General features: G+C 44.5%; 1 protein-coding gene across 1 annotated transcript in view; it reads right to left on the bottom strand.

Annotated features, from left to right (window-relative positions):
* DCLK1 (doublecortin like kinase 1) overlaps nt 1-5,823 on the bottom strand; it is a 343,943-nt gene extending 338,120 nt beyond the window's left edge. The window contains exon 1 of the mRNA XM_052650125.1: nt 5,782-5,823. The gene's annotated coding sequence lies outside the window, so the exon portion shown is untranslated. The remainder of the gene's footprint in view (nt 1-5,781) is intronic.
* Nucleotides 5,824-22,447: the final 16,624 nt, after the last annotated feature.

Here is a 22,447-nt window from a genome sequence, read left to right as displayed (position 1 = left end):
ATACGGCTGGTATGTGTTGACCACCTAGAACGTCCGGCTTTGAACCGCTCTTATTTCTGATAGTCACAACAAACCTTTCAAAGTTTATTTATTATTAACCCCATACACAGATAAAGAAACTGAGGCACAGAAAAATTTCTCCCAAATTTCTCCAAATAATATAGTTGAGAAATGCTTGAACCAAGAACTCTGACCCAGGTTTGTCTGACTCCAAGGCTCCCTGCAGGTTAATCCTGATGGTAGGTAGCACAAGAGCCTTCACATCAGTCCAGGGCTAAATATAAAACATACAGCAGTGGGGGTGGACCAGGAATCAAAAGAGGGCTGCTGCTGCTGCTAAGTCGCTTCAGTCGTGTCTGACTCCGTGCGACCCCATAGACGGCAGCCCACCAGGCTCCCCTGTCCCTGGAATTCTCCAGGCAAGAACACTGGAGTGGGTTGCCATTTCCTTCTTCAATGCATGAAAGTGAAAAGTGAAAGTGAAGTCACTCAGTCATGTCCAACTCTTAGCGACCCCATGGACCACAGCCTACCAGGCTCCTCTGCCCATGGGATTTTCCAGGCAAGAGTACCGGAGTGGGGTCCCATTGCCTTCTCTGCAAAAGAGGAAAGGTAACATTTAACAGTCAGATTTTAGGGACTTCCCTGGTGGTCCAGTGGTTGTGAATCCACCTTCCAATGCAGGAGATGCGGGTTCGATACCTGGTCAGGGAATTAAGATCCCACAAACTGGGGAGCAACTAGGCTCACATGCAGCAACTAAAGAGCCCACGGGCTCCAGGTGCCGTGCGCCACTAGAGAGAAGCCTGCAGGCTGCAAGGAAGATCCCCCACACCGCAGCTAGGACCTGATATTGCAAAAAATAAATGAATGAATATTTTTTTAAAAAAGTCAGATTGTAAACATTTTACCCAGTGTTTGTAGTCTCCATGACCAGACCAAGAGCAAAAATATCTATAGGTTTAAAAGCGATTTTCCTACATGGTGATTTAGTCGCCAAGTCGTGTCCAACTCTTGCAACCCCATGGAATGTAGCCCACCAGGCTCCTCTGTCCATGGAATTCTCCAGGCAAGAATACTGGAGTGGGTTGCCAAGGCCTTCTCCGGGGGATCTTCCCGACCCAGGGACTGAACTGGTTTCTCCTGCATCGCAGGCAGATTCTTTACCACTGTACCACCTGGGAATTTCCTACATAGTCAATTGAAATCTATTTGAAAAGTTGACTCACAGTAACTCATTTACTTATACTTAATGCTTCAGATAAGGTGGATTTTAAAAAAGGGGCGAAAAAAGGAAGAGATGGGGAGAAAGGGAAGGAGGGAGGGATGGAAGAGGAGAAAGAAAAGGAAAAGCAACAACAAAATAAAACCAAAAAGGGATCAAAGTTACTTCTTCTTTGGGGCACTTGGCCCTTCTTTCCACTAAGACTCTCTCTGTCTTTGTGTGGAGGAAACAGAGGCTTAAAGACGCTGATCCAGACTTGATCCAGAACAAAGTATGTAACCCGGAGAAATCTACTTGTTCAGCATCATTAAGCCCCGGTTTCCTCCGTCACACATGGGAAACTCAATAGTACCTACCTCACAGTTAATATCAGCTATTAAATAACTGAATACACATGAAACACTTGGGGTAATGTCTAGACTATATTTTTAATTAATAAAATTTGCTTTTCTGTTCCTGACTCTGTCACGGGAAGAACTACTAGGAAGAGAATCTCCCCTTTCCAGCAAGGGGGGATCCGAATGAGTGCCCACCCCTGACCCTCCAGCATTTCCACGTCAGGACCTTCTGGAAGGCACACCTGTGCCCCCACAGTTCCATCTGACTTTGGACAGAGCTGGGTCATGGGCAGGCTGCCCGTGGGATTATTTCACCCCTGCTCAGGGGTTAGCTGACGAAGGCTCGTGCTATTGCCCTTCACAGGTGATCTGTGTTTTAATAGGACAATCTAGAAGATTGGAAAACCTCAGCATTCAAAGAAAGAAGTCTTAATGACAAAATTTCAGGCACATTGAAACAGAATATAAGGGAAATGAAAACTGGGGGCAAGAACTTTATGTTGTTGTTCCATCACTCTGTCGTGTCTGACTCTGCGACCCCATGGACTGCAGCACACCAGGATTCCCTGTCCTCCACCGCCTCCTGGAGTTAGAACTTTATCAGTGCCCCCCAAACCCCACCATGACGACGATGTCGCCGTTCTGAAGGTCAATCCAAACCAACCCAAATGCCAAAGCCCTGCCAAGCCTCCCTGACCTTTTCTTCACCCTCCATAAACTGACCTCTGATCCACTCAGAGCAACTAAAAATTCGTGCTCAAAAGCTTCATGCGCTGCCAGAGACTGTGCACTTCTGAAATGCATGGAGTGGAAAAAGCTCACATTTATCGGATGTCTGTGATGTGCCTGACACTGTTAAGTGGCGATCAATTGCTATGCAACATGCTAAAAATGCCCTCTAGACCTCACAACAGTCCAGTGAGGGATGGGATGTTATTGTGACTGAGGGTGAGTATGGGCTGTATCCATGTGCCAAAGTCCTAACTGAGGGCCTTGGGACTTGAACCCGGATGTACTCTAGCTGACTCTGAAGCTGGCACCCCCGCCGCCTCCTTTCTGACCCGAGCTCTGTGTTCTAGTGGCCTAGACCCCTGCCAGCGGCTGCTCATCACATGTAAAGCAGGCTTTTGAAAGCCTTTGCTCCTCTTGGTCAGACCACTTACACTGCCAGAGAGACTCCGTGTGCTTGAGACCAGGCAGGTCATTGGCCTCCAACGTCTCCAGCTGCGCACCCCGAGGCGGGGCGGGGGGAAGAGCATCGCAGTGGAATTCAATCCGGAGTGAGGAGTTCAGAGCACGTTTTTCCTCCAGACATGAAAACTACCCCATGCCACTTAATACCCCAGACAGCCTAAACTGGCATTTTCCAGGGACTTCCCTGGTGGTCCAGTGGTTAAGACTCTGCACTTTCAATGCAGGGGGGCAAGGGTTCAATCCCTGGTCAAGGAACTGAGATGACACATGCAGTGAGGCAAGGCCAATAAATTAATTAACAATAATAATAATAAAATAACTTTATTAAAATAAAAATAAATTTGCATTTTCCAGAAAAATATTTGCCATATGTAAGTATGAACTGGTTTCACTGATTCTGAAGTTAGATAACTTCAAAACAAGTATCAGTTGCTATCCAATCCTTCAGATAGCTAGTAACTGAGTAAACAGAACAAATATTTTGCCGATGATATCATAACTGCTCCTACGCTTATTAATTATTTGTTTTTAAAGACGTTCTTTTGTCTTCCAAAAGGGAGTGTGTGTTGGGGCAATGACGCTGCCAGTACTCAAACAGTCATACCAATCCACTAGGTTCCTCAAACTTCGTGAAGTATAAAGGCCAGATTGGTGGTTGAAGATTTTATTTTTAAAGGCAGTGATAGTTCTTTCTGGGGCTTCCCTGGTGGCTCAGCGGTGAAGAAACTGCCTGCCAACACAGGAGACGTGGGTTCGATCCCTGGGTCGGGAAGATCCCCTGGAGGAGGAAATGGCAACCCACTCCAGTATTCTTGTCTGGGAAATCCCACAGACAGAGGAGCCTGGCAGGCTACAGCCCACAGGGTCCCAAAGAGTCAGACATGACTTAGCAACTAAAAAAAAAAAAAATTCTTCCTACCCTAGGCGTTTCGTCTCAAATCCAAATAAACTGAAATACACAGGACATGCGGAAAGGATGGTACAATTGTGTTGCCAGAGTGCAAATCTAATTCCAAGGGGCTCTTGTTGATTTGTAATTGGCAAGGGTCAAATGATTTAGCAATTGTTGGAATCCTCTTGAGGGAAAGGCTTCTAGAACCAAGAATTCCACACCAGACCCCCCCACACAAAAAAAAACATCGATTTAGAACAGAAAAGTTGATTTTGTTTTATTTGTACATTTCCCAAAGTGGATCAGGCATTCAACCACAGCAGGGCCAAGATCTTTTACTTCCCTTCACTGAGCCTGCTCCAAAGTAAGCAATGATGTTGGTGACAAAGAAAAACCACACTCCCAGTGAAATCATTCTGAAGGCTACAGCTACCACTAAATGAATGTCAAAAACCACACTACACATCCTCCTGTTCCAGATATTATGTGTGGCATTAAAATAGGTGTTCTCTCCCTCGCTCAGCAATGGATTAGTCATTTATTTGAATCAAGAGCACCTGGGGAAGATTCACCAGACTTCCACGGCTCCCCTGCTTTCTGTGGAAGCCAGCTAAGGAGCACTAAGCCACATGGTCACAGACCATAGGCGGCCAAGGGCCTGGGCACAGGTGTGTCCTGATACCATGAAAGTAACCGCATGGCCTGAGCCAGGGAGCTCATAGAGGCCTGGGTGGGGAAGACCCCAGCCTGGCTCTTATCAAGAGATTTTCCTATAAACACTGCCAGGCTGAGAAATCAGCGTTTTAGATGGTTCTCTGTGGGATTTCTCACCATCATGAAGAACCTCTGCGTTCATCCTTCTCTAGATGAGCACATGAGTTCCTGTTCACAAATTACACTCATACACTCACTCACACACACACACACACACATCACACAGACCAAGAAATAATCTGGCATAAAGACCACCGTGTTTATAAATGTTTCTAAATACATTTATATAAAATCTATATGGATGCTGGACCTAGAAATTCCAAGGCACATTTTGCCAGTAGAACTAGGATGGGGGGGGGGGGGGGGATGGACAGGCGTGCAATACGAGGCGCACACACACCTTCAGAGTGCATGCACCACCCTGGACGCAGCTCTATCACAGGATGCGAGCGTACCTTTCACAATGTTCTACACATAACCTCTCAGAATCCTTTCTGACCCGCATTCATGCGACATTTCATACTTAAAACGCTGTCCTACTTTCCCGGGGAAAGGAGATATATTTAGGAACATTCATAAAACGTATTCATAGAACACCCTGCGGCGTGGCCGCTGAACGCGTGTGCTCCGTAATCTGGACCCACGTTCACAGGTGCCGGGAGAGGAAGCCGGTCTGAACGAGACCTTTCATCTGCTCCATCTCCCACAAGCATCTCCCCGCCCAATCCAGCAGTGATTCGGAGCAAACCCGGTTTTCCACCGCCGCCCCTTTTGTGGGGCAATGCGGGGCTGTGCGTGCGCTCCCACTAGGAGAATGCCATTTCCTCTCCGCAGGCTTTTTAGCACTGCGGGCACTAATTTGTACAGGGGGCAGCCTCACAGTCCCCGAAGGAACTTGAGACCCCGCAAATGTACTTGCTACATCCACCCTGCTCCCCCACCACCATGCACGGACCCTCGTCCTCCACCCTCCGGGCCCACGGGAGAGCGCACACACAATAAGAGGCCTGGCCCGGCCACTCCTTCTGGGCGCAGACTTGGTCCCGGTTCCGCGGCCAGTTCTGACAATGACCAACACCTCGCCCGGCCCTTCGCCCTGGTTCTCCACTAACAACGCGGCGGCCGGGAGCCCCGCTCGCCCGACTCGCGTTTCCAGCGCGGCGGTGGCACCAGACAAAAGAGGCAGGTGCCCGCGGCCCGGGGGCCGCCCGCACACAGCGCCCCCGGCCGGGGCAGGACCGGGCAGCGCCTTTCGAGGAAAGGAGGGCGGGCGGGGCGGCGGCGGCCGAGGGGGCGCCCACCGGCCCCCCGTGCCCGCGCTCCCCCGGTGTCCCGCGGCTGCGGGAGGAGCAGGCTCGGCCCGGCCCCGGCCGGCCCTCCCCACTGCTCCCTTCCCCGGGCGAAGGCAAACCACGCACCGGTCCGCGGAGAGACGCCGCCGGGGGTCTTTGTGGCCGCGCTCGGGCCGCCTCGTGCGCTGTCCTCGCCGGGCTGGGCGCGGCCGGGCCGCGGGGCTGCGGGGCCGGGGCTGGGCGGCGGCGGCAGGAGCGCGGGCGTCCGGGCTGCAGCCGCTAGAGCAGGGACGCGCCTCGGCCGGTCCTCATTGAAATGCGGCGCTTCGCACAGCCTCACTCCTGCCTCTCTCCGGAGGAGGGCGGCGGCGGCGGCGGGCGCGCTCCCTTTTCTTGTGGCTCACTCGCTCGCCCGCCCCGCTCCTCCTCCTCCTCCTCCGCGCGCGCGCCCCGCGCCCCCGCCCCTCCAGGCCCGGCGCACCCACCACGGCTGCGCCCCGGGCCCCCGCCTCCCGCGCCCTAGCCTGCCCCCGCGACCTCGGTGCGTCTGGCTGGACAAACGCCCTGACCTCCCGGGCCCCGAGAGTGGGTGTCTGGAGACAGGGGGCGGTCGGTGGTGGACCTGGGGACAGGGAGAGAGAACGTGGACCGGGTCTGAACCGGGAAACGTGCACGGCGGAGACGTGAGGTGTGCCCTCCTCAGGGCAGGCCGGGCGTCGGGGGAGGAGGGGCATTTCTCCCCTCAGGGTACACACACTTCTAAGTGACCTCATGGTTTGACGCCATTCCCAGAACTGTGGAAGCCAACGTGATGGCCTTGTCATCAGTTCTCACCCAGGATACATCCATGCAGCATCTCTCACGAGGACCATCCCCAGACCCTCCCTACCTACAGACACGAGTGTCACCCTCAGGCCCCCTAATTGGGAAGGGCCAGATCTGCGCATAGATCCCACCCATCAACTCCACTGGAACCCGGGACTTGAGTCATCCTTGAAACTGTGACCTCTGCTTGGAGCTGAATATGTCACAGCAGGCCTTTGATAACTTAGAGGCCAAGTTTCGCTACTGGACACCTCGTGGCTGCCAAGGTTGGTGGTCAGCGCTGGAAAGCCCCATGAACTCAGATAAGCCTTCCCTCCCGGAGCAGGAATGTTCTCAGAGCCCAGACTGCTCACAGCCTCCTCCAGATTTTGCACAAAAGTCCAAGGAGTGGGATCAGGTCGCAGACTTCCGTGAAACCTTAGCCTGGTTCAGTGGGCTTCCTGAATTCAGGTCCAGTTAATCTCCTGACTGTGGGCCATGTCCCCTGAGACGTGTGCGTGTGTGTGAGCTAAGTCACTTCAGTCATGTCCGACTCTATACCACCCCCCTGGACTGTAGCCCACCAGACTCCTCTGTCCATGTGATTCTCCAGGCAAGAATACTGGAGTGGGTTGTCCTGTCCTCTTCCAGGGAATCTTTCCAACCCAGGGATTGAACCTGGGTCTCTTATACCTCCTGCTTTGGCAGGCAGGTTACCACTAGCACCACCTGGGAAGCCCCTTGAGACGTGTATTTGTCCCAAGTACTCACACATACACAAATACACAGGTATTTCTCTCTCTTCCTGAGCTTACACCTTTTAATGGAAAATCAATTTTTTTTCTGTCAGCTGAGCCCATTATGTATATTTGACTAGTTATTATTAATAAGAGCTATTCTGAATTACTTTCGAAGTATTATGTAAATACTAAATAATTACCATTTGTTATAAAATGCAGCTCAAATGAGATGCATGTTACATATTCAACAAGTGCTGCATATTTATTTTTGAACTTCTGAATAGCCCAGGGATGAATACAATAAACTCACTAAATTAACTACATGCAAAGTACTGAGACTGCTCCTTCAAATTCTAATCAAAACGAGGCCAAGGGGTAAGTGTGAAGAAAGTAAGGAGCCAAGTGTATTATGAGAAGGGAAATAAGAGTTTCTGTTTATCTTTCCAATGGCAGATGCCAAGTGATTTCTGCCAAAATGCTAAACCAAGAAATATATTCCCTCTCCTAACCCCTATGGGTATTCTGTCAGGGTCATTTGTTAAGCACTTTAAGTAATTCAACCATATCTTTCCTCTTTCCTAGCTCTTCAACCTGGGATATGCAGATAATGTCCAAAGAAACACCTTTGAGTTTGATCCTCTCAGTTGTAATGTGCTCTCACTAGAAACTGTTGAGCATTATTAACCCTTTCACAACACCAAAGGGTAACTGATAAGTAAATAGATGGGCACACTGAATAGTACCCATCAGCCACTATACTTTGGTCATATCATTTAGTCAGGATAGCAGGCTGGCACTAAATGGTAGCCAGTAACCTAATGGAAGTAGCTATGTGTGCTGTGCTTAGTCACGCAGTCGTGTCTGACTCTTGCAACCCCACAGACTAGCCTGCCATGCTTCTCTGTCCAGGGGATTCTCCAGACAAAAAACCCACTGAAGACGGTTTGCTTGCATCCTAAGTCGCTTTAGTCATGTCTGACTCTGCAGCAACCTAGCCAACCAGGCTCCTCTGTCCATGGGATTCTCTAGGCAAGAACTGGAGTGGGTTGCTATGGCCTCCTCCAGGGGATCTTCCTGACCCAGAGATCGAACCCATGTCTCTTGTGTCCCCTGCATCAGAAGGCAGGTTCTTTACTGCTAGTGTCACCCGGGAAGCCCCCAGGTAACTATAGAAGTGCCTAAATTATTCCAGTGTGGCATATCTAACTCCTATTCAATAATAATTCCTGATTGAAATGAAATTTAACCCAGGAAACTCATTGTTCAAATAATTTTCAAAAACCGATGTTACTTTCTATACATCACCAGGGTACTGATCAAAGACATGACTGGAATCAATCCATCCTTTTCTCCATGAAAATCTGAAGGCAACAGAGATCTCATTGAAACTCCCTAAAACTAACGCTGTTCAAGCTGTGTACCCCAGCTGCTGCTCTGACCAGCTACAGAGCTGCACCCCACAAGATGATGATGGCTTGGACATTGTTTTGTCGATGGCACCTCTTAATTGAGTGCTTGCTTTTTGCTGTGCTGGGGGACTTTTGTACATTTTCTTCTTCCATCCTCCTAAGAACCATTCAAGGTAGGCGTTACTATCCTCATCTAAGAGATGAAGGAATTTAGGCAGAGGGAGGTTACTTCATTTGCCCAAAGTCATGTAGCTAATAAATCTCAAGTCCAACTCCATTTTTAAAAAATTCCTGTGTTTAAGATTCAAGTCAATTTTCCAATCGCTATGGCCTATAAAGCAATCCCAAATTCTAATATGAAGTGTAATCTCTTCTGGAAAAATGCAATTTTTTAACCAATGGATTTATTATTTCGTAACAGAGCGAGAACAACTCTTGCTTTCATGAACACTGCTTTCTGTAGTGATGGGTACCATCAGCTTGTCCTCTCTGAGCAAGACTTTTCATGAGAACATTTGCCCTTCATGCTTGTTCACAAAGTTGATGGACAATCTGATCTAAATGTGCTTTTTCATTTTCTTTCTTGAAATTAAGTTTTCAGGTGAGGCTATGAAAGATAAAGAGAACTAAAGAATAATAATTTTTAGTTGACACTTCTTTTTTCAGATACCTTTTATTGGCTTCTTCATAGAAAATGTGCTTAATCATGCAGATTCAAAGAGGTTTACAGAATAAGGGATATTAGCAATAAGACGCACTTCCTGTTTTTCCCTCTAGGAGGGGGAATTTACTCTGCCCTGTTCATCATCTCTCTTCAGTCCTCCTCTGGGACCATGCAGCCCTCTACATGTCCTCTGGGACATGCCATGCTCCTGGGTTGGGATACCCAGCATATTCAGTGCCCACCACAACAGTGGGAAATAGTTTTGTAGAATATGATCGTCGTTTTAAGTGTCCTTTGTATTTCTTCCCATCTGGTAAAGGCTCTTTATGGCCTTTCCCACAGCGTTCCCTAATCGCCTCTAATTACAGAACACTTACTTCTGCCTTCTTCCTGAATGAAAGCAACTCCCTGATGAGGGGCCTTGTGGCAGCCAGTCTGGTTTTCACCACCCTGCGCATGAATCCCTGCCACCACAAGGGGCCTTTCAGCCTCCCTTCGGCTGCTTCTGAACATGGCACATTCAGAAGAGAAATGAGGTCCTCCTCTGAGAGTTAGGATAGATCAGGGGATTCTAGATATGATGGACAAAAATCTCTAACACGTTTTTTAACTGGCCGTTTCTCTCTGGCTTGGCACGTCAGACATGATGATATGGGTCCAAACTACACAAGTTCTGGACCAGTACAAAGGAGCCAGGGACTCTGCCACCCCAAGAGGCCCTCCCAAAGGGGACAGAGAGCCTCCCAAAGCTCACATCCCACTTTCCGATGTGATTTCCTTTAGGAACGGGGTGCTAAGCACAACCCACTCCCCTGTCGGCAGAGCCTCAAGTTAAAACCTAGAATCGCTTCCCTCAAATTTGCCTGGTGGTTCTGGCTCTTCTCTTTGGATCTACAGAGGACAGATCTAATGGGCCCTGCCTCTCCTTGGCAGCCCTACTGTATTCTACCAAGTTCTGCTCCACTTTCACTAGGAACCCAGAGCCCCTCAACTGTTTCCCAGATGACATGGCTTGGAAGCATCAGTGGTGGGCAGCTGTCAGGACCTCCCTCGACACCTGCCTCTGGACCCGGATGGTGATGGGCGTCTGCCACGACTTCAACTGTCCTTTGCACGCTGCTTCTGTTAAAGCAGCCAAAGACCACATGAGTGTGCCTGCAGGCGTGCTGCACTGTTGACTCACCCAGTTAATTAAGATCTCCGTGTGTCTCACATGCTTGGCTCTTCAGTTCAGTTCAGTTCAGTTCAGTCGTTCAGTCGTGTTCGACTTTTTGCAACCCCATGAATTGCAGCACGCCAGGCCTCCCTGTCCATCACCAATTCCTGGAGTTCACCCAAACTCATGTGCATCGAGTCAGTGATGCCATCCAGCCATCTCATCCTCTGTCCCCTTCTCCTCCTGCCCCCAGTCCCTCCCAGCATCAGAGTTTTTTCCAATGAGTCAACTCTTCGCATGAGGTGGCCAAAGTACTGGAGTTACAGCTTTAGCATCATTCCTTCCAAAGAAATCCCAGGGTTGATTTCCTTCAGAATGGACTGGTTGGATCTCCTTGCAGTCCAGGGGACTCTCAAGAGTCTTCCCCAACACCACAGTTCAAAAGCATCAATTCTTCGGCGCTCAGGCTTCTTCACAGTCCAACTCTCACATCCGTACATGACCACAGGAAAAACCACAGCCTTGACTAAATGGACCTTAGTCGGCAAAGTAGTCTCTGCTCTTGAATATGCTATCTAGGTTGGTCATAACTTTTCTTCCAAGGAGTAAGTGTCTTTTAATTTCATGGCTGCAGTCACCATCTGCAGTGATTTTGGAGCCCAAAATTAAGGGCCCTCAATTCGTATTTGTTCAGTTAGATTCACAGGGCCTAAGTCCAGTGCTCTGTATCTTCCTTGTTAAACTGTGTGTTGTATTGGATCCACCTTTCTAACCTGTTGAGCGGGATCCTTCCAGACACATTATGTCACCATCACACGCCAGTGACCCCTCCAGCCTCCCGTCAACCTGATCAATACCACACCAACATCCTCCTCTTGTGTGGATAAAAGCTTTCAACAGATCATGGTCACAGCAGGCTGCATTAGCTACAGCAAAGAAGAATATGTTCTCTACAGCAAATAAGTATCTAGAGAACTGGTGATGGCTGAAATTCACATTTTTATATTTAGGATTATATCCTTGACTCTGTTGATACTTTGAGATCCTGGATATCTATGGATATCACTGTAAATCACTCACAAGTTTCCATTCCTTCATCCATTCATTCAATAAATAATTTTTGAGTGTCTTCAATGTACCAGACACTGTGCTAGGAAGGAGCAGTACAACCACAAGGTACATTTGCAAGTCCCCCGCCCATGACCTTGAGTCTCTAGCGAGTAGGATGGTATGTACCCCTTACACAAATAATTCTTTAATTCCAATATTGCTAAGTACCATGAGGGAAAAGAACAAAAAGCTTGAGAGAGAGCATCTCTTCCCTGAGGAAGTAACATTTAAGAAGAGACCTGAAGTTACCCAGTAACAAGTGGAAGACTGATTCCAAGAAGAAATAGTCTTTTGAAAATTGAGTGGGAAGCGGCTTGTTCAAGGAGCAAGAGATGGGCCAAGGACGGGGGAGGAAACAATTTTCTAAGAATTTAGATACACAAGCTGGGTCTCATGTAGATTTGTGGCCTAAAGTCAAATTTCCTAGGGCCACCAAAGCCTTCGAGTTCTCAATTAAAAATGGTGCCCAGGCACTTAGGAGAAGCAGACTAGATCTTCATTGAAGAAATCCAACTTCAACGTCAGCCTCAAAGATCACCACTGATAAACTTCAAAGAATATAGGCTTAGGGTTAAAAGAAAAATCACAAAATATATCAGTTAAGAAGGCATCGTGAGTATGAACTAGAAAAAGAAGAAAAAAATAGAATCAGAATCAAAATGATTTCTGACAGAATCAAAGTAATTATCTAAATGGGTTATATAAATATATATATGTAGAAGAAAGGATACAGCTTGCAAGCAAAGAGTGGGGTATTATTAAAAAATGACCAAGAGTATTTGAAAAAAAGTACTAAAACAGGTTGTGAAAATTATAAATAAAATAACTGAAATTAACAACTGAGCAACAGCTTGGTTAGCAAATTTGTACAACTACAGAAAGATTTAACAAACTGGAAATGAGATCCAAAGAATTGCTCACAATGCAACACAGAGAAATGAAGAGACAAAAGATACTAAGTAATAGTTGAGTTATAAATAATAATTTAGTAAAAAGTTTAAAGAAAAAACATCTAAATAGAGTCTCAGAAGAGAATGGGAAAAGGAATATCCAAAGAAGATATTTTGTTATTGTTGTTGTTTAGTTGCTAAGTTATGGCTGACTGTTTGCAACCTCATGGGTTGTAGCATGCCAGGCTCCTCTGGCCTCTACTAGCTCCTGCAGTTTGCTCAAATTCATGTCTATTGAATCAGTTATGCTATCTAATCATCTTATCCTCTGCCAATATGGCAGATATGTCTGTACGGCAGAAGATAGGGCTTAGCTTTTTGAAGAACTGATTAGAGACATTAAGCCCAGATTTATGAAGCCAACAGTGTCAAAAACTTAAACTAAATCCACACGTAAACCAAAAAAGAAGACCAACGACAGTTGATCCTCAATGTTCATGAATTCATATTTGCAAATTTGCCTACCGCCTAAAATCTATTTGTAATCCTCATGGCCATGCACAGAATGGCAAAATATCTGAGTTTCTGCACAGATGTTCCCAGCTGAGGTCAAGTATAATGACCCTCCATCAAATTTCAGCTCTCAGTCTAAACATGTGTCCTTTCACAGTCTATTTAGTACCACATTTTCCCCATTTTTGTGCTTTTTGCTGGTGATTTTGCTATTGAAAATGTCCCCCAAGCTTAGCGCCTAAGTGCTGTCTAGTGTCCCTAAGAGCACGAAGGCCGTGATGTGCCTTTGGAGAAAATCCACATGTTAAGGAAGCTTCATTCAGTCCTGGATTACAGTGCTGTTGGCTTGAGTTCAATGTTAATGCTTCAACAATATGCATTAAATAAGGTATATTTTAACACAAACATATATAAAATAAGATTATATGTTGGTCACTGATGAAAATATTTTAGCTAAAAACTTCTAGTGATGAAGACTCAATTGATCAAGAACATACATTCGTTGTGAGTTGGTATGAACAAAATATGATCTCAATGATATAAGTCAAGAATTGACAGAATTATAATAAGAAAATGGAAAAAATTCACAAATTCCCAAGTATTGATGTCATATAGTCACTATTCTCTCCTATAATGCATTTAAGACAGAAATGAGTTATTATAGGGAAATTAATTTTAAAAATCCATACATTTAAAACTTGTCAAATATACTTTCAATAATACACTGTTCAAATAAAAAAATTTATGGATTTTAGAAAAGACAGGGGCTTCCCTGGTGGCTCAGATGGTAAAGAATCTGCCTGCAATGCAGAACATCTGAGTTCAATCTATGCGTTGGGATGATCCCCTGGAGAAGGAAATGGAAACCCACTCCAGTATCCTTGCCTGGAGAATTCCATGGACAGAGGAGCCTGTTGGGCTACCGTTCATGGGGTTGCAAAGAGTTTTACATGACTGAGCAACTAACACTCACTTAGAAAACACATTAGAAAACCAGTGAACTAAACATCTAATATCAGATATTAAAAAGAAAACAACAAAATAAAACCAACATAAGTTTTTTAAAAGATAAATATAAGAACTTCTGCTAGGAAAAATTCTCAGATGCCACTCAAGATTTCTGCTTCTCTGTGTACACACTCAATATAATCCCCACTTGTTGAGTGTGGGTTGGCTTGACCTAATCAGTTAGGTTCCTTTTAAAGAGGATCTAGGGGTCATAGATGGAGAAGGCAATGGCACCCCACTCCAGTACTCTTGCCTGGAAAATCCCATGGATGGAGGAGCCTGGTAGGCTGCAGTCCATGGGGTGGCTAAGAGTTGGACACGACTAAGCGACTTCACTTTCACTTTTCACTTTCATGCATTGGAGAAGGAAATGGCAACCCACTCCAGTGTTCTTGCCTGGAGAATCCCAGGGACGGGGGAGCCTGGTGGGCTGCCATCTCTGGGGTCGCACAGAGTCGGACAGGACTGAAGCAACTTAGCAGCAGCAGCAGGGGTCATAGACAGGCTTCTGTGGTGGCTCAGGCGGTAAAGAATCTACCTGCAACGGGGGGAGATTCAGGTTCGATCCCTTGGTTGGGAAGATCCCCTGGAGAAGGGAATAGCAACCCACTCCAGTATGCTTGCCTAGAAAACCCCATACAGTGAGAAGCCTGGACTACAGTCCATGGGATCACCTAGAGTTGGACGTGACTGAGTGACTAACACTTTGACTTTGAGAAGTCATAGACAGAAGTCAAAGAGACCTAGAGCTTCAGCAGGGCTCTCCTACCAGCCCGGAACAAAGCAAATAGCCGTGCTGTGAATTACCTGTGGATCCACACTGCAAAGAACTGTGGTTTTCCAAAGTTGAGAGTGGTCCCCAGTCACATGCTAGCAAGAAAATATGTACTTCATGTAACCACAGGAAATGTTCTGCCAAAACCCGTGAGCTTGTAACTCACTGTCAACAAAATAGCTACAATAAGAGATGGGAAGTACAAGATTTCCGGTGGCTTGGGTGTCTAATGCAGATGCTCAATAAAGGATGGATGAAGACAACTGAAATGATGTAATAGTTAGAATTTAGGTTTAAAGTTATTTGGGAAGTGACCACAGGAAGCAAGAGTGAAGGACTGACAAAAGAGTATGTTCTAATTCCATTCTACCATTCTACCTCCCAGTTATGGAGCATGTAATATAAAAGTAAATGTCATGTTCCCCCTTTCTATTTTTTCATATTCGATATAACTGTACAAATACAATTAGGAAGGCATAGTTCACCAACTGTATTGGCTTCATATCAGTCTACTTACACATTAAATTCTTTCTTTGCAACAAGTATGAGGAACCATCTCAGGATTTCAACTTTAAGTGTGAATTATCAGTTTCAAAGAGATTGAAATTAGGTTGAAATTTACAAAAGCATTGACATGTAATGACGGAAGCTACATTTATTAGAAAAGAGTAAATCCAAGCTTCTAAATATATTATATCATAGCTTCAAATCAAAACATTGTATTAATGTATTTTCATCATTACACAATGAAAAAAAGCATTGCATTTAGTAAGAATCTACTATATGACAACCACTTAATATGTATTCTACCGTTTAATCCTCACAACAATTCTTTTGACATAAGCTTTTCAGTTCCATTTTTACTTATTAAGAAAATTGGACTCATTATGAAATAAAATAACTTTCCAAAGTTCTCATAATTATAAGGTGGCAGATTAAGGATTTGGGAGCAAATCTGTCTCAAAAGTCAGAGTTCCTTCTACTAAACCATTAAGCCTAGAAAATACTTAGAAAGCAAATGCAGTTCAGGAAGGGTGAATAAAAAGCAAGTGGGTAGGAAAAACAAAAAAGAAATGTTCTCAAGGGTGGAGTCACATAATGTAATAATTCACAGCTAGAATTGAACTAATATGTCAGCATGACAAATAATTTTTCCTACAACGGTTATTGTATTTGTAAAGAAATTACCAAAACCCTGAAAGCAATTTGTTCTTTATTTCCTTTTTTCTTAGTATCAGCTATTGTAGAAATTATATAATTCATCACATTGGTAAAAGGCAGCTCTAAAGATTCAAGATGCTAAATCTGGAAGGTATGCATAGCCTTTATACAACTCTAGAACAAGCTATACAAACTGCAATACTATGCTTCTTCTTGTCATTTCTTCTCAATATAGCAATTAATAAAGTAGCAAATAGCCCTATTCTCTAAGAAGTCAATTTTATTCCTAAAACTATATACACAAAAGGAATTAATTTTCATTATAAATTCTACATAAGATACCCCTGGTCTTTCTAACTAGGTTCCCAAAATAAAACCTAAGGAAATAAATAATGAAGATTAGAAAATTAATAGAAATAAAGTTTATTTATTTATTTTTAATAAAATAGAAAATCAAAACAATAGAGAAAATCAATGAAACCAGAGCTGGTTCTTTAGGAAGATCAATAAAATGGTAAACATCTAAAGAAACCATGAGAAAAAAGGGAGAAGATACATACAAATTACCACTATCAGGAATGCAAAAGGTTATAGCAATAAGGACTTTACAGGTACTGTAGAAATAAAAAGGGACTATTACTAACAACTTTATGTCCACAAAGCCTGCAGTTTAGAACAGAAGGACAATAAAGACATAAACTACCAAAGCTTTGTCAAGAATAGATAACTTAAATAGCCCTTTACCTATGAGGGAAATGGAATTTGTACTTTAAAAACTTTCCACAAAGAAACTCCAGACCTAGATGGCTTCACTGGTGTATTATACCAGATAAAGAAGAAATAATACTAATACTATACAAACTCTACCAGAAAATTGAAGAGAAGGGAATAATTCCCAACTCAATCTAGAGACCAGCATCACTCTATACCAATTTCTGTCTGACAAAGCGTCAAAAAGAAAGAAAACTTCACACCAATGGAATTCTATTCAGTTGTAAAAAGAATGAAATCTTGCCGTTTGCAACAATAGCGATGGACTTTGAGGGATTATGCTGTGAAGTAAGTAGACAGAAAAAGACAAATACCGTATGATTTCCATCAGATGTGGAATCTAAGAAAGAACACAAATGAACAAACATAACAGAAGGAGAATCACAGAGAAAAACAAGTGGTTCCCAAAGGGGAGAGGGGTGGGAAGATGAGTGAGATAGCTGGGGGAGATTAAGAGATACAGACTTTCAGTTATGCAATAAATGAGTCGCAAGGACGAAGTGTACAGCATGGGGAAGACAGTCAGTGACATTGTAATAATTTTCTATGGTGACAGATGGTAACTAGACTTACCATGGTCATCAATTTGTAATGTATAGAAATAATGAATTACTATGCTGCTCATCTGGAACTAACATAATGTTGTAGGTCAATTCTGTTTCAATTAAAAAAAAATTAGAGCTGGTAATTATGAAAGAAAAGCATAGGTGATAATGTAAAATAAAATAGTGGTGAGGCTAAAACAATAAAATAATGACATGCATTTGTTTCCAATGGAGATACTTGTGGCCAAGCTTCCCAGGAGTCATGCTTAACTGTAAGATGAAAACTAACACATTACTCAAAAAACATAAAATTATTCTGAGAATAAAAGCAAGGTAGGAATGTCCCCCATGGTGCTCTGTATTAAGGATACTGTAGGATTTTTAAAAGTCTTAAATATTTCTAGGAAATGCTGCAATAAATACCACAGGATATTTCAGCATCTCTCAGTATGTTTGGGCAGAGAGGATCTAGGGGTCATAGATGGAGAAGGCAATGGCACCCCACTCCAGTACTCTTGCCTGGAAAATCCCATGGACAGAGGAGCCTGATAGGCTGCAGTCCATGGGGTCACTAAGAGTTGGACACAACTGAGCAACTTCACTTTCAATTTTCACTTTCCACTTTCATGCATTGGAAAAGGAAATGGCAACCCACTCCAATGTTCTTGCCTGGAGAATCCCAGGGACGGGGGAGCCTGGTGGGCTGCCATCTATGGGGTTGCACAGAGTCGGACACGACTGAAACAACTTAGCAGCAGCAGCAGTAGTATGTTTCAATTCAGTCGCTCAGTCATGTCCGACTCTTTGCGACCCCATGAATCGCAGCACGCCAAGCCTCCCTGTCCATCACCAACTCCCAGGGTTCACTCAAACTCATGTCCATCGAGTCAGTGATGCCATCCAGCCATCTCATCCTCTGTCCCCTTCTCCTCCTGCCCCCAGTCCCTCCCAGCATCAGGGTCTTTTCCAATGAGTCAACTCTTCGCCATGAGGTGGCCAAAGTATTGGAGTTTCAGCTTCAGCATCAGTCCTTCCAATGAACACCCAGGGCTGATCTCTTTTAGGATGGACTGGTTGGATCTCCTTGCAGTCCAAGGGACTCATAAGAGTCTTCTCCAGCACCACAGTTCAAAAGCATCAATTCTTCGGCACTCAGCTTTCTTCACAGTCCAACTCTCACATCCATACATGACCACAGGAAAGACCATAGCCTTGACTAGATGGACTTTTGTTGGCAAAGTAATATCTCTGCTTTTCAATATGCTATCTAGGTTGGTCATAACTTTCCTTCCAAGGAGTAAGTGTCTTTTAATTGCATGGCTGCAGTCACCATCTGCAGTGATTTTGGAGCCCCCAAAAATAAAGTCTGACACTGTTTCCATTGTTTCCCCATCTATTTCCCATGAAGTGATGGGACCAGATGCCATGATCTTAGTTTTCTGAATGTTGAGCTTTAAGCCAACTTTCTCACTCTCCTCTTTCACTTTCATCAAGAGGCTTTTTAGTTCCTCTTCACTTTCTGCCATAAGGGTGGTGTCATCTGCATTTCTGAGGTTATTGATATTTCTCCCAGCAATCTTGATTCCAGCTTGTGCTTCTTCCAGCCCAGCGTTTCTCATGATGTACTCTGCATATAAGTTAAATAAGCAGGGTGAAAATATACAGCCTTGACATACTCCTTTTCCTATTTGGAACCAGTCTGTTGTTCCATGTCCAGTTCTAACTGTTGCTTCCTGACCTGCATATAGGTTTCTCAAGAGGCAGGTCAGGTGGTCTGGTATTCCCATCTGTTTGTTTGGGGACCTGCAAACTTCCGTTTGAGTAATTCTACAAGAGACCATCATAATGAGTGGAGTCTAAACAGACCAGTCCATAAGTTTGGCTTAAAACATAGGTGCTCTAGCTGCTGCTACTGCTGCTGCTGCTAAGTCGCTTCAGTCATGTCCGACTGTGTGACCCCAGAGACGGCAGCCCACCAGGCTCCCCCATCCCTGGGATTCTCCAGGCAAGAACACTGGAGTGGGTTGCCATTTCTTTATGTTCCTTATAAATAGTATAGTGTTGGGCTCTGCTTTAGGAGCCAATTTGAATTTTTTTCTTTTAATAGGTAAGTTAAACCCACTCATATTTATTGATTGATTCATTGGATCTCAATTCTGTTATATTATTTTTATGTGTGTTATGTTATATTCACCTTGCTCTATTCTTTATGTGGTGTGTCTTCCTTGCTTCTTTTAAATGCTACTTTTGGTGTTTTGAAAGATCTAAATTTTTGTTCTAGTAGGCATTTTGCATTTTTATCATTTCCAGTGCCATTAATCTCCCTTTTCTCCTGTTTAACCTTTTATTATTTTGTCTGCCAATTTAAAATGGTATACTTTGATACCTCCAATCATCTATAAAAGAGTCAAATCCTCAAACTGAAAAGTGAATAAAAGTCTGAAGATGGACTAAGTATGGACAGTCCATTAGATAACGAATTCTGATCCTGAATAAGAACTAAACCTATCCAGTGTCAATTACACATAGAATGCGTTCAAATACCAGACTCACTGGTGCTAAAATTTTGGAAAACTTATAGGAATCTTGTTTTGTCTCATTTCTGAAATGAAAGTGATAATACTTCTCACACAGCTGTTTTAAGCTTACATAAGAAAAATGCGTGGAAAATACTTAACGGGGGGGGAAAAAAAAGATGGGAAAATTTTTACCAAAATAGATAGATACCTGCCAAATCGACCACAGTTAATTTTCCCTGACATTGAAGAGGACACTGCTGTTTGGAAACTGCAGATGGAATTGCTACTGATCTCAGTCTGAGAAACTTCCTCAATTTTTGTAATTTGGTAGGTGTTCAGAAAGGGACTCAAACTTCAACAACTTATTTAAATGTTTCCTTTAAAACTGATGACTACCCTGGTGGCTCAGACAGTAAAAGCGTCTGCCTCCAGTGCGGGAGACCTGGGTTTGATCCCTAGTTCGGGAAGATTCCCTGGAGAAGGAAATTGCAACCCACTCCAGTATGCAAAATGGGGTCACAAAGAGTTGGATACAACTGAGCGACTTCACTTTCTTTCTTTCTTTCTTTACAACTGAGGAAGCTGAAGATTGCTGGCATTCAACCTGTTGGTAGTAACTAACATGGAAGTCTCCCCTAGCCACTACAGTCGTACTCTGTCATAGCCTCCTTGTTCGGGAAAACAAAAAGAGAGAATGATACTACCGCCCGGGGGGCAGAGAAAGAAATGATTCTTGCTTGGACCACTGTTTTGTGCTGTGCTTAGTCGCTCAGTCATATCCGACCCTTTGCAACCCCATGGACTTTAGCCTTCCAGGATCCTCTGTCCATGGGATTCCTCAGGCACAAATACTGGAGTGGTTTGCCATTTCCTTTTCTAGGATCTTCCCAACCCAGGGATCGAACCCAGGTCTCCCACATTGCAAGCGGATCCTTTACTGTCTGAGCCACCAGGGAAGCCTGGAGCACTGGTTGACTGAGCTACAATACTCTCCCCTGCCCAGGGGCAGGAATTGAACCTACGACTTTAATAACCATTAATGGATTTCTAGATACAAAAGCAGACTGTGAAGGGAATCTCCAGTAGATTCACAGGCTGCTTGGAGAGCTGGGTCATGTGCCTCACACCTGGACAATGAACTTAATATTAATATTAATGGTGGGGGAATGGGAGGGCTGGGAGCCTGGCTGTCAGGCCCAAGGGCAGAGGGCATGACACATTAGAAGGGTCACACTTCCTCCCTGCCCCCAGCAGAGCACTGAGCATTGCCAGGGAGCATGCCAGGGAGCCACACCCCAGCGGTGGGAGGCGCTGCAATGACCATGTGCTACGCTTTCCCCCAGGCTCCCATGTGGAAACAGCCTCTGTGCCTTCCCTCTGTCCCCACCAGGGCCTCTTCGGGGCTCTTTTCACCCAGATCTGGGCTCATCAGACTCCGCAACAGCTGCTCATCTCCCTTGAGACGCAAAAGGTCTGTGAGAACACAAGAAGGGGATGCGTGGTCATGCAGATATTCACACCCGAGCATAATTTTCACCACGTGATTGAGTGAGGTGCATACAAAATGTCTAAAGCCTCATAAATAAATAGCCCTGGGAGTTTAAACTGTAAGAATAAGTTAAGACTTTCCCGACTCCACATAACATTACACCTACCTATGTTTTTAAAGTGGGGAGGAAAAAAAACCTTCTTGAATATCTTAGACTCCAAATCATTAGCTCTATTAATTTGCTGTTTTCTTTCTCGTCAATACAATCACCTTCACCTTGTGCTTCCCTGGGTAACTTTTGTAATTAAAGGTCTCTGGAACTAAGAGTGGATAAAAATACAATCAGGGCCAGTGTGGAAGACCTTAGTTACAAGAATACATAGCTATGTGAAAAAGTGGATTTAAATTCCAAATTTCCCTAGTTAATTTCCCAAATTACCTTTCTTTAAAACCATGAAGAAGGAAGTTGAAGCAGAGAAGGAACAATGTACTTACTGATGACAATGAGCAAATATTTTATCTTCAATCTCTGAGACAGAAGCTTTCCATTTTAGGTGCTGATAAAACACCTTCTAGAAATTTTGATATTGCCAATTTTCTCACAGGCATTGGCTGCTGAAGGAATGCCTAGGATCAAGGCACCCATAAAGAAGGGCCAGCACTCTTTGGTGATGGAACTTTTGAGCAGAGACCTGAATGAAATGTTAGCCAAGCAAATCTGGGGAATAAAACACTTCATTCAAAAACAACTAGAAACACGGAGTTCCTGTGGTGGGCTTGTTCAAGGAACATCCAGGTGACCACTGAGACTGGAACAGAGTGATAGAGAGGAAGAGTTGTCCAAGAGGATGTTGGAAAGGGTACAAGGACCACAGTTACACAAGGTCTCTCAGACTCGAGATAAAGCCTTTGGTTTTTACTGAATGAGATGAGAAGCTATTGGATGTTTGCAAAGGGATGACATCTGATTTAAATATTTACAAGGTCATCTGGCTATTCTATGAAAAAAAAAAAAACAGATTGTAGGGAGACATGAGCAGAAGCAGGGAGACCAGTTAGAAGGCTGGTTGCAATAACCCAGGTGAGAGATACTGGTGACTGGACCATGATGGGTGCAGGGGAGCTGGGGTGAAGTGGTCAGGTTCTAGTAAGCTTGTGAAACTCAGAGGTATGAGAGAAAGAGAAGTCAGGGATGACCGCATTTTCTGGCTTGGTATGCAGAGTACATCGTGAGAAAC

The sequence above is a fragment of the Budorcas taxicolor genome, chromosome 12 (genome assembly GCF_023091745.1).
Source record: "Budorcas taxicolor isolate Tak-1 chromosome 12, Takin1.1, whole genome shotgun sequence".
Classification (NCBI taxonomy): Eukaryota; Metazoa; Chordata; class Mammalia; order Artiodactyla; family Bovidae; genus Budorcas; species Budorcas taxicolor.
This window is presented reverse-complemented; position numbering and strand designations above follow the sequence as displayed.